The 10,425-nt window shown below is 43.9% G+C and overlaps 1 long non-coding RNA gene across 2 annotated transcripts; it reads left to right on the top strand.

The window, feature by feature from the left end:
- Positions 1–4,477: 4,477 nt before the first annotated feature.
- LOC124666239 lies at positions 4,478–8,927 on the top strand. 2 transcript variants are annotated; one of them, XR_006990836.1, is made up of 4 exons: positions 4,478–4,926; positions 5,041–5,372; positions 8,269–8,424; positions 8,503–8,927. It is a non-coding gene; the product is annotated as an uncharacterized LOC124666239 (long non-coding RNA). The 2 variants fall into 2 exon arrangements; XR_006990835.1 differs by having other exon boundaries at positions 8,225–8,424.
- The last annotated feature ends 1,498 nt before the right edge of the window (positions 8,928–10,425 follow it).

Genomic DNA, 10,425 nt, shown 5'->3' with positions numbered 1-10,425 from the left:
TGTGCATTGCAAAGATCCGGTAGTCCAAGTTAATTAGGGCAAGGTGCGGGCACTATTAGTATACTATGCATGAGGCTTGCAACTTGTAAGATATAATTTACATAACTCATATGCTTTATTACTACCGTTGACAAAATTGTTTCATGTTTTCAAAATAAAAGCTCTAGCACAAATATAGCAATCGATGCTTTCCTCTTTGAAGGACCATTCTTTTTACTTTTATGTTGAGTCGGTTCACCTATCTCTCTCCACCTCAAGAAGCAAACACTTGTGTGAACTGTGCATTGATTCCTACATACTTGCATATTGTACTTGTTATATTACTCTATGTTGACAATTATCCATGAGATATACATGTTACAAGTTGAAAGAAACTGTTGAAACTTAATCTTCCTTTGTGTTGCTTCAATACCTTTACTTTGATTTATTGCTTTATGAGTTAACTCTTATGCAAGACTTATTAATACTTGTCTTGAAGTACTATTCATGAAAAGTCTTTGCTTTATGATTCACTTGTTTACTCATGTCATTACCATTGTTTTGATCGCTGCATCCACTACATATGTTTACAAATAGTATGATCAAGGTTATGATGGCATATCACTTCGAAATTATCTTTGTTATCGTTTTACCCGCTCGGGACGAGCGGAACTAAGCTTGGGGATGCTTGATACGTCTCCGACGTATCGTTAATTTCTTATGTTCTATGCCATATTATTGATGATACCTACATGTTTTATGCACACTTTATGTCATATTCGTGCATTTTCCGGAACTAACCTATTAACAAGATGCCGAAGTGCCGGTTCTCGTTTTCTCGCTGTTTTTGGTTTCAGAAATCCTAGTAACGAAATATTCTCGGAATTGGACGAAACAAAGACACGAGGGCCTATTTTTCCACGGAGCTTCCGGAAGACCGAAGAGCATACGAAGTGGGGCCACGAGGTGGCGACACCACATGGCGGCGCGGCCAAGGGGGCCCGCGCCGCCCTATGGTGTGGGCCCCTCGTCGGGCCCCGACTCCGCCCTTCCGCCTACTTAAAGCCTCCGTCGCGAAACCCCCGAGGCGAAAAACCACGATACGGAAAACCTTACCGAGATGCCGCCGCCGCCGATCCCATCTCAGGGGATTCGGAGATCTCCTCGGCACCCTGCCGGAGAGGGGATTAATCTCCCGGAGGACTCTACACCGCCATGGTCGCCTCCAGAGTGATGAGTGAGTAGTTCACCCCTGGACTATGGGTCCATTGCAGTAGCTAGATGGTTGTCTTCTCCTCATTGTGCTTCATTGTTGGATCTTGTGAGCTGCCTAACATGATCAAGATCATCTATCTGTAATTCTATATGTTGTGTTTGTCGGGATCCGATGGATAGAGAATACCATGTTATGTTAATTATCAAGTTATTACATATGTGTTGTTTATGATCTTGCATGCTCTCCGTTACTAGTAGAGGCTCGGCCAAGTTTTTGCTTTTAACTCCAAGAGGGAGTATTTATGCTCGATAGTGGGTTCATGCCTGCATTGACACTGGGACGATGATGAGAAAGTTCTAAGGTTGTGTTGTGCTTGTTGCCACTAGGGATAAAACATTGGCGCTATGTCCGAGGATGTAGTTGTTGATTACATTACGCACCATACTTAATGCAATTGTCCGTTGTTAGCAACTTAATACTGGAGGGGTTCGGATGATAACCTCGAAGGTGGACTTTTTAGGCATAGATGCAGTTGGATGGCGGTCTATGTACTTTGTCGTAATGCCCAATTAAATCTCACTATACTTATCATGTCATGTATGTGCATTGTTATGCCCTCTCTATTTGTCAATTGCCCGACGGTAATTTGTTCACCTAACATGCTTTTATCTTATGGGAGAGACACCTCTAGTGAACTGTGGACCCCGGTCCATTCTTTTAATACTGAAATACAAATCTGCTTGCAATACTTGTTTTTACTTGTTTTCTCTGCAAACAATCATCTTCCACACAATACGGTTAATCCTTTGTTACAGACAAGCCGGTGAGATTGACAACCTCACTATTTCGTTGGGGCAAAGTACTTTGGTTGTGTTGTGCAGGTTCCACGTTGGCGCCGGAATCCCTGGTGTTGCGCCGCACTACATCCCGCCGCCATCAACCTTCAACGTGCTTTTTGGCTCCTCCTGGTTCGATAAACCTTGGTTTCTTTCTGAGGGAAAACTTGCTGCTGTGCGCATCATACCTTCCTCTTGGGGTTGCCCAACGAACGTGTGAAATACACGCCATCAGTATGTGATACACTAATGTTTGTTTAAGTGGTACAGGGATTATATAGATACATTTGTATGTGTGTTGGATGTGGTCAGTGCTGTCAAAAAGTATCAGCAGAAAACTCACCAGGCCGGATAATCCGGGCCGGATATTTCCAAAATATCCGGCCCCCAGAATTTTGGCTAAGGACTTGAGGAAATGCAGCTCAGTATAAGGGACGGACATTTGCCCGGATATTGTCCCGGTTTTGTCCCAGGGCCGGATTATCCGGGCCGGATATTTCAAGAATATCCGGCCCCCTCGAAAATGGCTAAGGACCTGAAGAATTGCTTCTCTGGATAGGGGCCGGACAATTGCCCGGACATTGTCATGGTTTTGTACCAGGAGGCCGGATTATCCGGGGGGCGGATTATCCGGCCCTAACTTAGGCCGGATTATCCGGCCCCCCGGAATGCTCAACGGCTGGATTTTGGGGAGGGGTATTTATACCCCTCTTCTTCTTCCTTACCCCTTTGCTCAATCATTGCACAAGAAATCTGCCAAGCTTCACCTCCATTAGAGCCACCTCAAGAAACACAAGATTTGCAAGATCTCCTTCCTCCCCAACCAAATCTCTTGATCTTTGGAGATTCGAAGGAGAAGCCACCGATCTACATCCTCACCGAAGCGTTTTTCATTTCCCCCTCATTTGTTTGAGGGATCTCATGCTAGTGTTCCTATTTGGTTCCCTAGTTGATTTGTTGTTGATGTGTTGTTGTTGATTGTTGTATTGTTACGGATTTGGGAGCCTCCAATTCAGTTGTGGATGTGTGCCCCAAGAACCTTGTAAAGGCCCGGTTTCCGCCTCGAGAAAATCCCTTAGTGGAAGTGGGCTAGGCCTTTGTGGCGTTGCTCACAGGAGATCTGAGTGAAGCCTTCGTGGCTGTTGGTTTGGCTTTCGTAGCAACCACACTCCTCCAAACGTAGACGTACCTTCTTGCAAAGGAAGGTAACTACGGGAATCATCTCCGTGTCATCGCGTGCTCCACTGTCGGTTACCTCTATCCTATTCTATCTCTTATATTGCGTTGCTATATCTTGCTTAGTTGCTTACCTTGTCATATAGGTAAATTCACTTAGTTGCATATCTAGAGAATTTACCTTTGTGTCAAGCCTAAATTGAAAAAGAACTAAAAATTGGTTAGCACCTATTCACCCCCCCTCTAGGTGCGGCATACGATCCTTTCACCGCTCCTTTTCCATCACCGGCGCCAAAAGAGGAGGGGGAGGACTGGAAGTTCTCCGACGATGACGATGACGGCGGCGACGACGCGGAAAGTGGCGGCTACAACACCTTCAACATCTAGTTTATTTTTTTATTGGCCGTCTTTTGTACAAACTCGCTAGAAAATGGAATGAAATCCGCTATATTTTGCGTTTTCAAAATTCTCACTTTTTATCAAGGTCTCCGCTTAGGGTGCACCGGTGTGGGGAAATCTTCACCAAATGGAGGAAGGCATGCTGGCGGCCCTGATAGGGCACTACCAACGTTACTGTCGGCATCTCTTTAAAGTATGGCGGGTGGAGATGCTCTAACAACGAAAGAACTTGTATAGCCTAAGGATCACATGACTTTTTTTTTTTTGGCGAATAAGGATCACATGACTGAATTTCTTCAATATCCAATGAAGCTCCCCCACTCTCGTGTCAGACCACAGTCCGCTTCTACGTGTACTCGGGTGTCTCGAATTTTGTTTTTGGTGAAAAAGGTCTGAGATAGAAGTCACGGCCCACTCTGCGAGGCGACTCAGAAACCGGTTATTTGAGCCCGGATTCTGAGCTGGGCCGGGCCGGGCTGGGCTGCATCATTTTCGCGATCGTTATTGGTTAGCTACGAGGAGCAATCTCTACTATATAAAAAGGAGGAATTGGTTCTGTTTCCTCCGGTCGAAGGTTTCGTCCTACATATATTTTTATTTTTAGACGGTTTTGCCCTCCCACCCATCCATCATTCGTTTTCCAGCCCTTCGTCGCACGCAGTTGGGCCAGGCCCAACGAGGACGTCCACCGTCGCCACTCCTTCCCCAACCATCTCGTGTAGGGTTTCATCGCTGTTGTGGCCGGCACGGACTCCGCAGCTGCACGGCCCCAGGAGTGCCAGACGCCCCCGTTGGCCACCTTGCCGCTCCCAGGGTCGTCATCGTCGCCCTCGCCCTCGCCATCCACACCGTCGTCATCGTCCGACTCCGGCCCCTCGTTCTCGTCGGCGTCCAACTTGTCAAGGTACTTGAGTGTCCGGATCATCCCCAAGACCCTGGATCTGTAGTGCCTGGCCCGCGTGACGGGGCATTCGTAGAGGTCCAGCGAGATGAGGCGGAGGCGCGCGAGCGAGCGGCGCCAGATCGTCCACATCTTAGATGCGGAGGTCGAGGTCGCGCAGCCGTTGCCCACCTCGTCGAGGTGCTCGACCGTGGGATCTCGTTCAAGTTCCTCAGGTCAATTTCCACGGGATCCCGTTCAAGCGGAAGCACTCTCCTGCGCTCCTCTGCCCCAAATCTGCTATTATATGGAGGCAGCCGTCAGCACCCATTTCGCCCAATAAGCTTGGAGCCGTGCACAGCTGCCGTCCTCCAGTTCAGGACTTCTGGTGTGGTGTCGACCTCACAACACTCCCGCTCATTTGAGTCTGAATTTCTTTGGTACTGCACTACTACTATCTCTAAGTTCTGCATTTGCTAAATGTATATGATTGTCAAATAGCAGTATTCTTTAATGAGATGCCAATATCTGTGATTTTTTTTGTTCTTCAATAGATGGACCATGTCCGCTCAAAGTCAGAGGTTCATCACGAGCATGACATGCAGGAATAACTACTGTTTCCAACAAGGGCGGCTCTGACCTCCCAGATTCCTCTCAGCGGCCCATCGTGGTGCCCGGCGATCTTCTCACCGTCTCGATCGCCACGGCCGCTGCCGCACCAACATCACTACTCCCGGCTATCTCCCCTTGGCTGAGGTCTTCGACGATGCTGAGCCTAGGCAGCAGTCCTGGTTCATCGGCTGGAGGACTGCCTCCACAGACTCGTGGTCCAAAGCCACAGGGTGGCCTCACAGCGCGCAGATGGAAATTCCCAGTTGAAGACAAGGTACATCCTTATCCCCACCCCCTTTGCTTAATAGATCTGGACTGGAGAATTAAATCAAAATTATCTAGACCAAATAGCAGGCATACATATGAAAGGTGTGTCACTGAAGGAGTAATACATGTTTGGTTATGATCGTTGATGAGAGCAGTAGCATCAGCCCTACACATAGATCAAAATTTCTATAGTTTCAATGGCTTGAACGATAAACATCGTGAAAAGTTCCAAAGCATGCACAACGGTGTATTCATATGTCTAAGAAAATGGAAACACATGGTTCAAGTAAAAGCAAGTTGGGACTTTACCAACCGGTATGAGTTTTAAATTAGAAGTAACGTGAACAACCAAGAGAAACTGACCCAGATCTTTTTTATCACTCTGAATGTAATGACCCAAAATTTAGTTAGGAACGCTAATAAAAGGAGGACGCAGGACTTGTGAAGGAAAATGCATCTCTCCGACTTCAATACTATAGTGCATAAAAAAGCACTTGCAAACCATACAAAAATCATTCTGAATATGGAGTTTTTGGGCATTGAAACTCCTTAAGACTTTCTTATTATTAGGGGATAGTTAGGGAATAGACTAACCGGGTTTTTGAAGTTTTTGGGCATATTTTTTCCATCGTACTCCTCAATGCAAAGCATAGCTGCAAATGAACTATCTGAGTAACGAGCTTCGAGAGAAACATTTGAAATCCTCACACTGGAGCTATTGGGAAAAGGCGAGACGTAGCCACAAGTCTGACAGGCTTCCTCTACCATCTCCTGGAATGATTTACCCATGGTTTCAACCTGATCTCTGCTTATTCCCGTTTCATTGGAAAGAAAGGCAATGACCTGGTTATTTATCGAGGTGTCGACACAAAGCACAATGCATTCTTGTTCTCGAGTCATAGGACAAAATAGCTGCAAAAAACTAATATGTATTAGAAGGTTGAGTGTATTATCATAATGACTTGCACAACTTCTAATACTGGACCACTTACGAATCTCTGTTTTATGTTCGCTCCTTTTTTTTTTGCTGCTCCCGATCTCTTTCGTAATGACTTGCACAAGTTCTTCTTCCAATACCTGATGTTGTCGTTGGAGAATGATTCTTTTGATGTCGTTCTTCTTATCATCACACTTGAGGCATTCGATGAAAGAATCGACAATATTCAGGGAACTCACCCAATACAACATCTAAACAATGATGAAGTGATGTTTACTGTGGGCGGGACTCAGATGACGGGGGCTGAGCTGTTGAATTGTAAAGATGATGCTGAGAGTTCTCTGAATATTGTCGATCCTTTCATCGAATGCCTCAAGTGTGATGATAAGAAGAACGGCATCAAGAGAATCATTCTCCAACGACAACATCAGGTATTGGAAGAAGAACTTGTGCAAGTCATTATGAAAGAGATCGGGAGCAGCAAAAAAAAAGGAGCGAACATAGAACAGAGATTCGTAAGTGGTCCAGTATTAGAAGTTGTGCAAGTCATTATGATAATACACTCAACCTTCTAATACATGTTAGTTTTTTGCAGCTATTTTGTCCTATGCCTCGAGAACAAGAATGCATTGTGCTTTGTGTCGACACCTCGATAAATAACCAGGTCATTGCCTTTCTTTCCAATGAAACGGGAATAAGCAGATATCAGGTTGAAACCATCGGTAAATCATTCCAGGAGAAGGTAGAGGAAGCCTGTCAGACTTGTGGCTACGTCTCGCCTTTTCCCAACAGCTCCAGTGTGAGGATTTTCAAATGTTTCTCTCGAAGCTCGTTACTCAGATAGTTCATTTGCAGCTATGCTTTGCATTGAGGAGTAACGATGGAAAAAATATGCCCAAAAACTTCAAAAACCCGGTTAGTCTATTCCCTAACTTTCTTATGCACTACAGTATTACCATGCCTTGCATTGAAACTCCTTAAGACTTCAAGCACTACATTCCTGGGCAGGTATTCCATGCCAATAAAATTCCCATCACAATCAATAAGTGGCCCTCCGATCCCAGCCTAGCACAAAACAAAAGTAGTACGTAAACAAAGATGATATTTGCAAACCTTTGCAGACATAAAGAAAGATTGTTATTCGTGAACCTTAATTAATTAGTGGATTAAAAATATGCAAATTAGTGCATGTAGCATACCTTTGTCATTTTAAAAGTGGACATCTTAAGTTCTTTGCAGATTAGACACGTGATAAGGTGGTTTGAGTCAGTATTTTTCAATTTTTCCATGGATCTTCCAAAATGATAGTTAATCACATGGTGTCTCTTTATAGACTACTTTCAGTAAAGGGTAGTGTTTGGTGGTTGAACAACTGCTTCTCTATTTGTCGGGAACCCTCAGATGATTACAAGTTGCTCTTGGATTCTTATAGATTGTAATTCATAGAGGAACGAATTTAAGTATGCTACACGTTGTAGAACACTTATGTGAATGAATTACTTATTTGGTTCTGACAGAGCTTGCTGTTTTTACTTCCAGAAAAAAGAAAATTTTAGTTTCTCTGTAAGACAAAGTTTACATTGAAACGAAAAAACATATAGACTGGAGTTGGAAAGACTTATAGCATGCATGTAAATCGAACATCCTTGGGCTTACATTATGTGATGATTACTGAATTTACCAGTTCAGCTTTGGTCTTATGTATTTGTTTACTTCGGATGTTGACCGGGGCGAAACATTTTGCATTGCAATGACCTGAAAACTTGTCTGGTTCAGCGAGTTGTAAATGGTATTTTTAAATGTTCAAGAACATTACAGATTGCTACATAGACTCGTGAATTTCTTAATGGTAAAAATACTTTTATGCTAATTTTAGATTCACTTTCATTGACCTTCACTTGCATTGATTTACTATTTCTCAGGTGGATTCACTTTCATTGGCCTTCACTTTCATTGACCTTCACAGGCTATGCGTGGCACCTGCTCCACTGTCTTCCGTGTCACCGACCTCGCCTCACCGCTCCGTCCCTGGGCTCCCTTCACGACCGGGTCCTGGCTGTGCGGATGGAGCCGTCTAGCGTCGTCGGCACCGGAACATCGACCACCGTAGGTGCTTCTCGAGGTATGTGCAGTGCCCCAACCCGCAACCCCCAATCCTCTTCTCCCCAATTCTGAAAAAAATCGCATCTTCCTTGTGCAGGCAGCCGGAGGTGGGCTGCAGATGGTCACCGCTGTCTGCGGGATCCACTGGTAGCATGACGCAAGTGAGACCAATTCTTTGATCTCCTGCACAGATTTGTAGCTGCAGGAATTTTGTTTGGGAAGAAAAAATGCATCTGATTTTTCATGTGTGTAATCGATCAGTAAATGTTCAGAGTGTTACCCGCAAAAAAAAAATGTTCAGAGTGTTGTGTTGCAACACAAACAAATCTTGCAGGACAGCCGGGTTATATAAAAATTCGATCCTGTGATAGGTACAGAAGATGTACTATATTTGCTCTAGGATTGGAGTAGCTTAATTCATACTGAAGCTTAAACAAATTCGAAATTTTAGATTTGCTTGTAATGATCTAACGGGTAGATATGGGTGTATTTTGTCATCTATTCGAGTTCTTTTCACGTCTATAACCAACCTTTTATTTTTAAGGTTGGCAATCTTTTCACTTGGTTCATATCATATATGAATTAGTAACTGCTAAATCTATACTTTATTATCCATAATCGTGAGTTAATGGATCATTACTACGCTGTGTAAAAGGGGAAGAATATGAGCTAGCAAGGGGAAGTAGCTGTAGCCTTTTTACAACTGACAAGAGCTTGGCCATTGGTTATGGTTCCACACAGAATATGCATGTTTATTAGGCGAGATCAGATTGTGTAGAATGAATCTATTCATGCTTATTTTGGTAATCTCTTGCTTTTATAGCTCGCAGGAGAAATGCAACGAGCCCTTCAACGGAAGTAGTCCCGTTTGTGAGGATAATAAACGAGCAAGCTAATAACGAGACCAGATCCATGGAATATGAAAATGTGCCATTTTTTTTATAAAAAAGAATTGTCTTTGAACACACATCTTTTTATGGTTTTATGGGCAGAGGTAGTATGATAAATTAGACGGAGACAGCGAACACTCATTAGTAACATGCTACGATTCTCCTATGATATTTGAACTTAATTTTTTGTGGATATATTGCAAACTACGGGCTAACTAACTTATTTTCAGTAGTAAACTTCTCCATGACTTACAAAATATTCACCAAAAGTAAATATGGCGGAGTACGGGGGAGGTAATTGGCGCCCTAAGCCACGATGGGACGGGGTGCATGACGACGAGTCCCTAGGTTGGACGGTGGCATGCAATGCATGTTGACGAGTCCTTGGACCGGGTGGTGCGCTAGAGAATTCGAGGAAGGGGAAGGGGGTAGCGCTAAAGAATTGTAAAATGGGGCGGAGGGACGAGGTTGGCAAGCAAGATTGGACGGGTCATGTGTTGGTGGCGCGGAGACGAGGTGCGGATGGAAAGGGTGGTGCACTACGATAATTCATGTGTGGTTGGTAGGACGAAGGGAGTGGATGACCGATGGCTATTCATTTGTCTCTTTGTAATACTCTCCTTTTATAATAATATACTCATATATAAATTCACACTATCTTTTTTTGTGGGTTACACTATCATTGTCGTAATCGAGATCATCATCGTGTATTTGAGTATTCTAAGATATCCTTCACAAGTTCACATGAGGATAAATACTCTCAGCGTCATAATAAATACTCTCCATCTCTTATGAGGATACATCGGTGGCTAAAAAAATTAGCGTCCGCACCACCGGCCTGCAGACGGAGATTTTTACCCAAGCCATTATTGAAGTTTTGCTAAGCATCTTTTGTATGTTTGACCCAGGAGCCTTCAATCCAGGTTGTCTCTAGATATTTATGAATATGTACATGTTGGTTGACACTTGTGACAGTCTATACCATAGGTGCGGGACTTGATGCGGAAGAGTAATAAGAAGATCTAGAACTTGGGATCACGCAGATGCAAAATAATGATATCTTGTTGTTGCGTTTGATATTATCATATTGTAGTATATTATGATATCACTGAATTATTTTTTATTTTAAA

Source organism: Lolium rigidum, chromosome 6 (genome assembly GCF_022539505.1).
Source record: "Lolium rigidum isolate FL_2022 chromosome 6, APGP_CSIRO_Lrig_0.1, whole genome shotgun sequence".
Classification (NCBI taxonomy): Eukaryota; Viridiplantae; Streptophyta; class Magnoliopsida; order Poales; family Poaceae; genus Lolium; species Lolium rigidum.
Note: the sequence above shows the minus strand (reverse complement) of the source record. Positions and strands in the feature narration are given on the sequence as shown.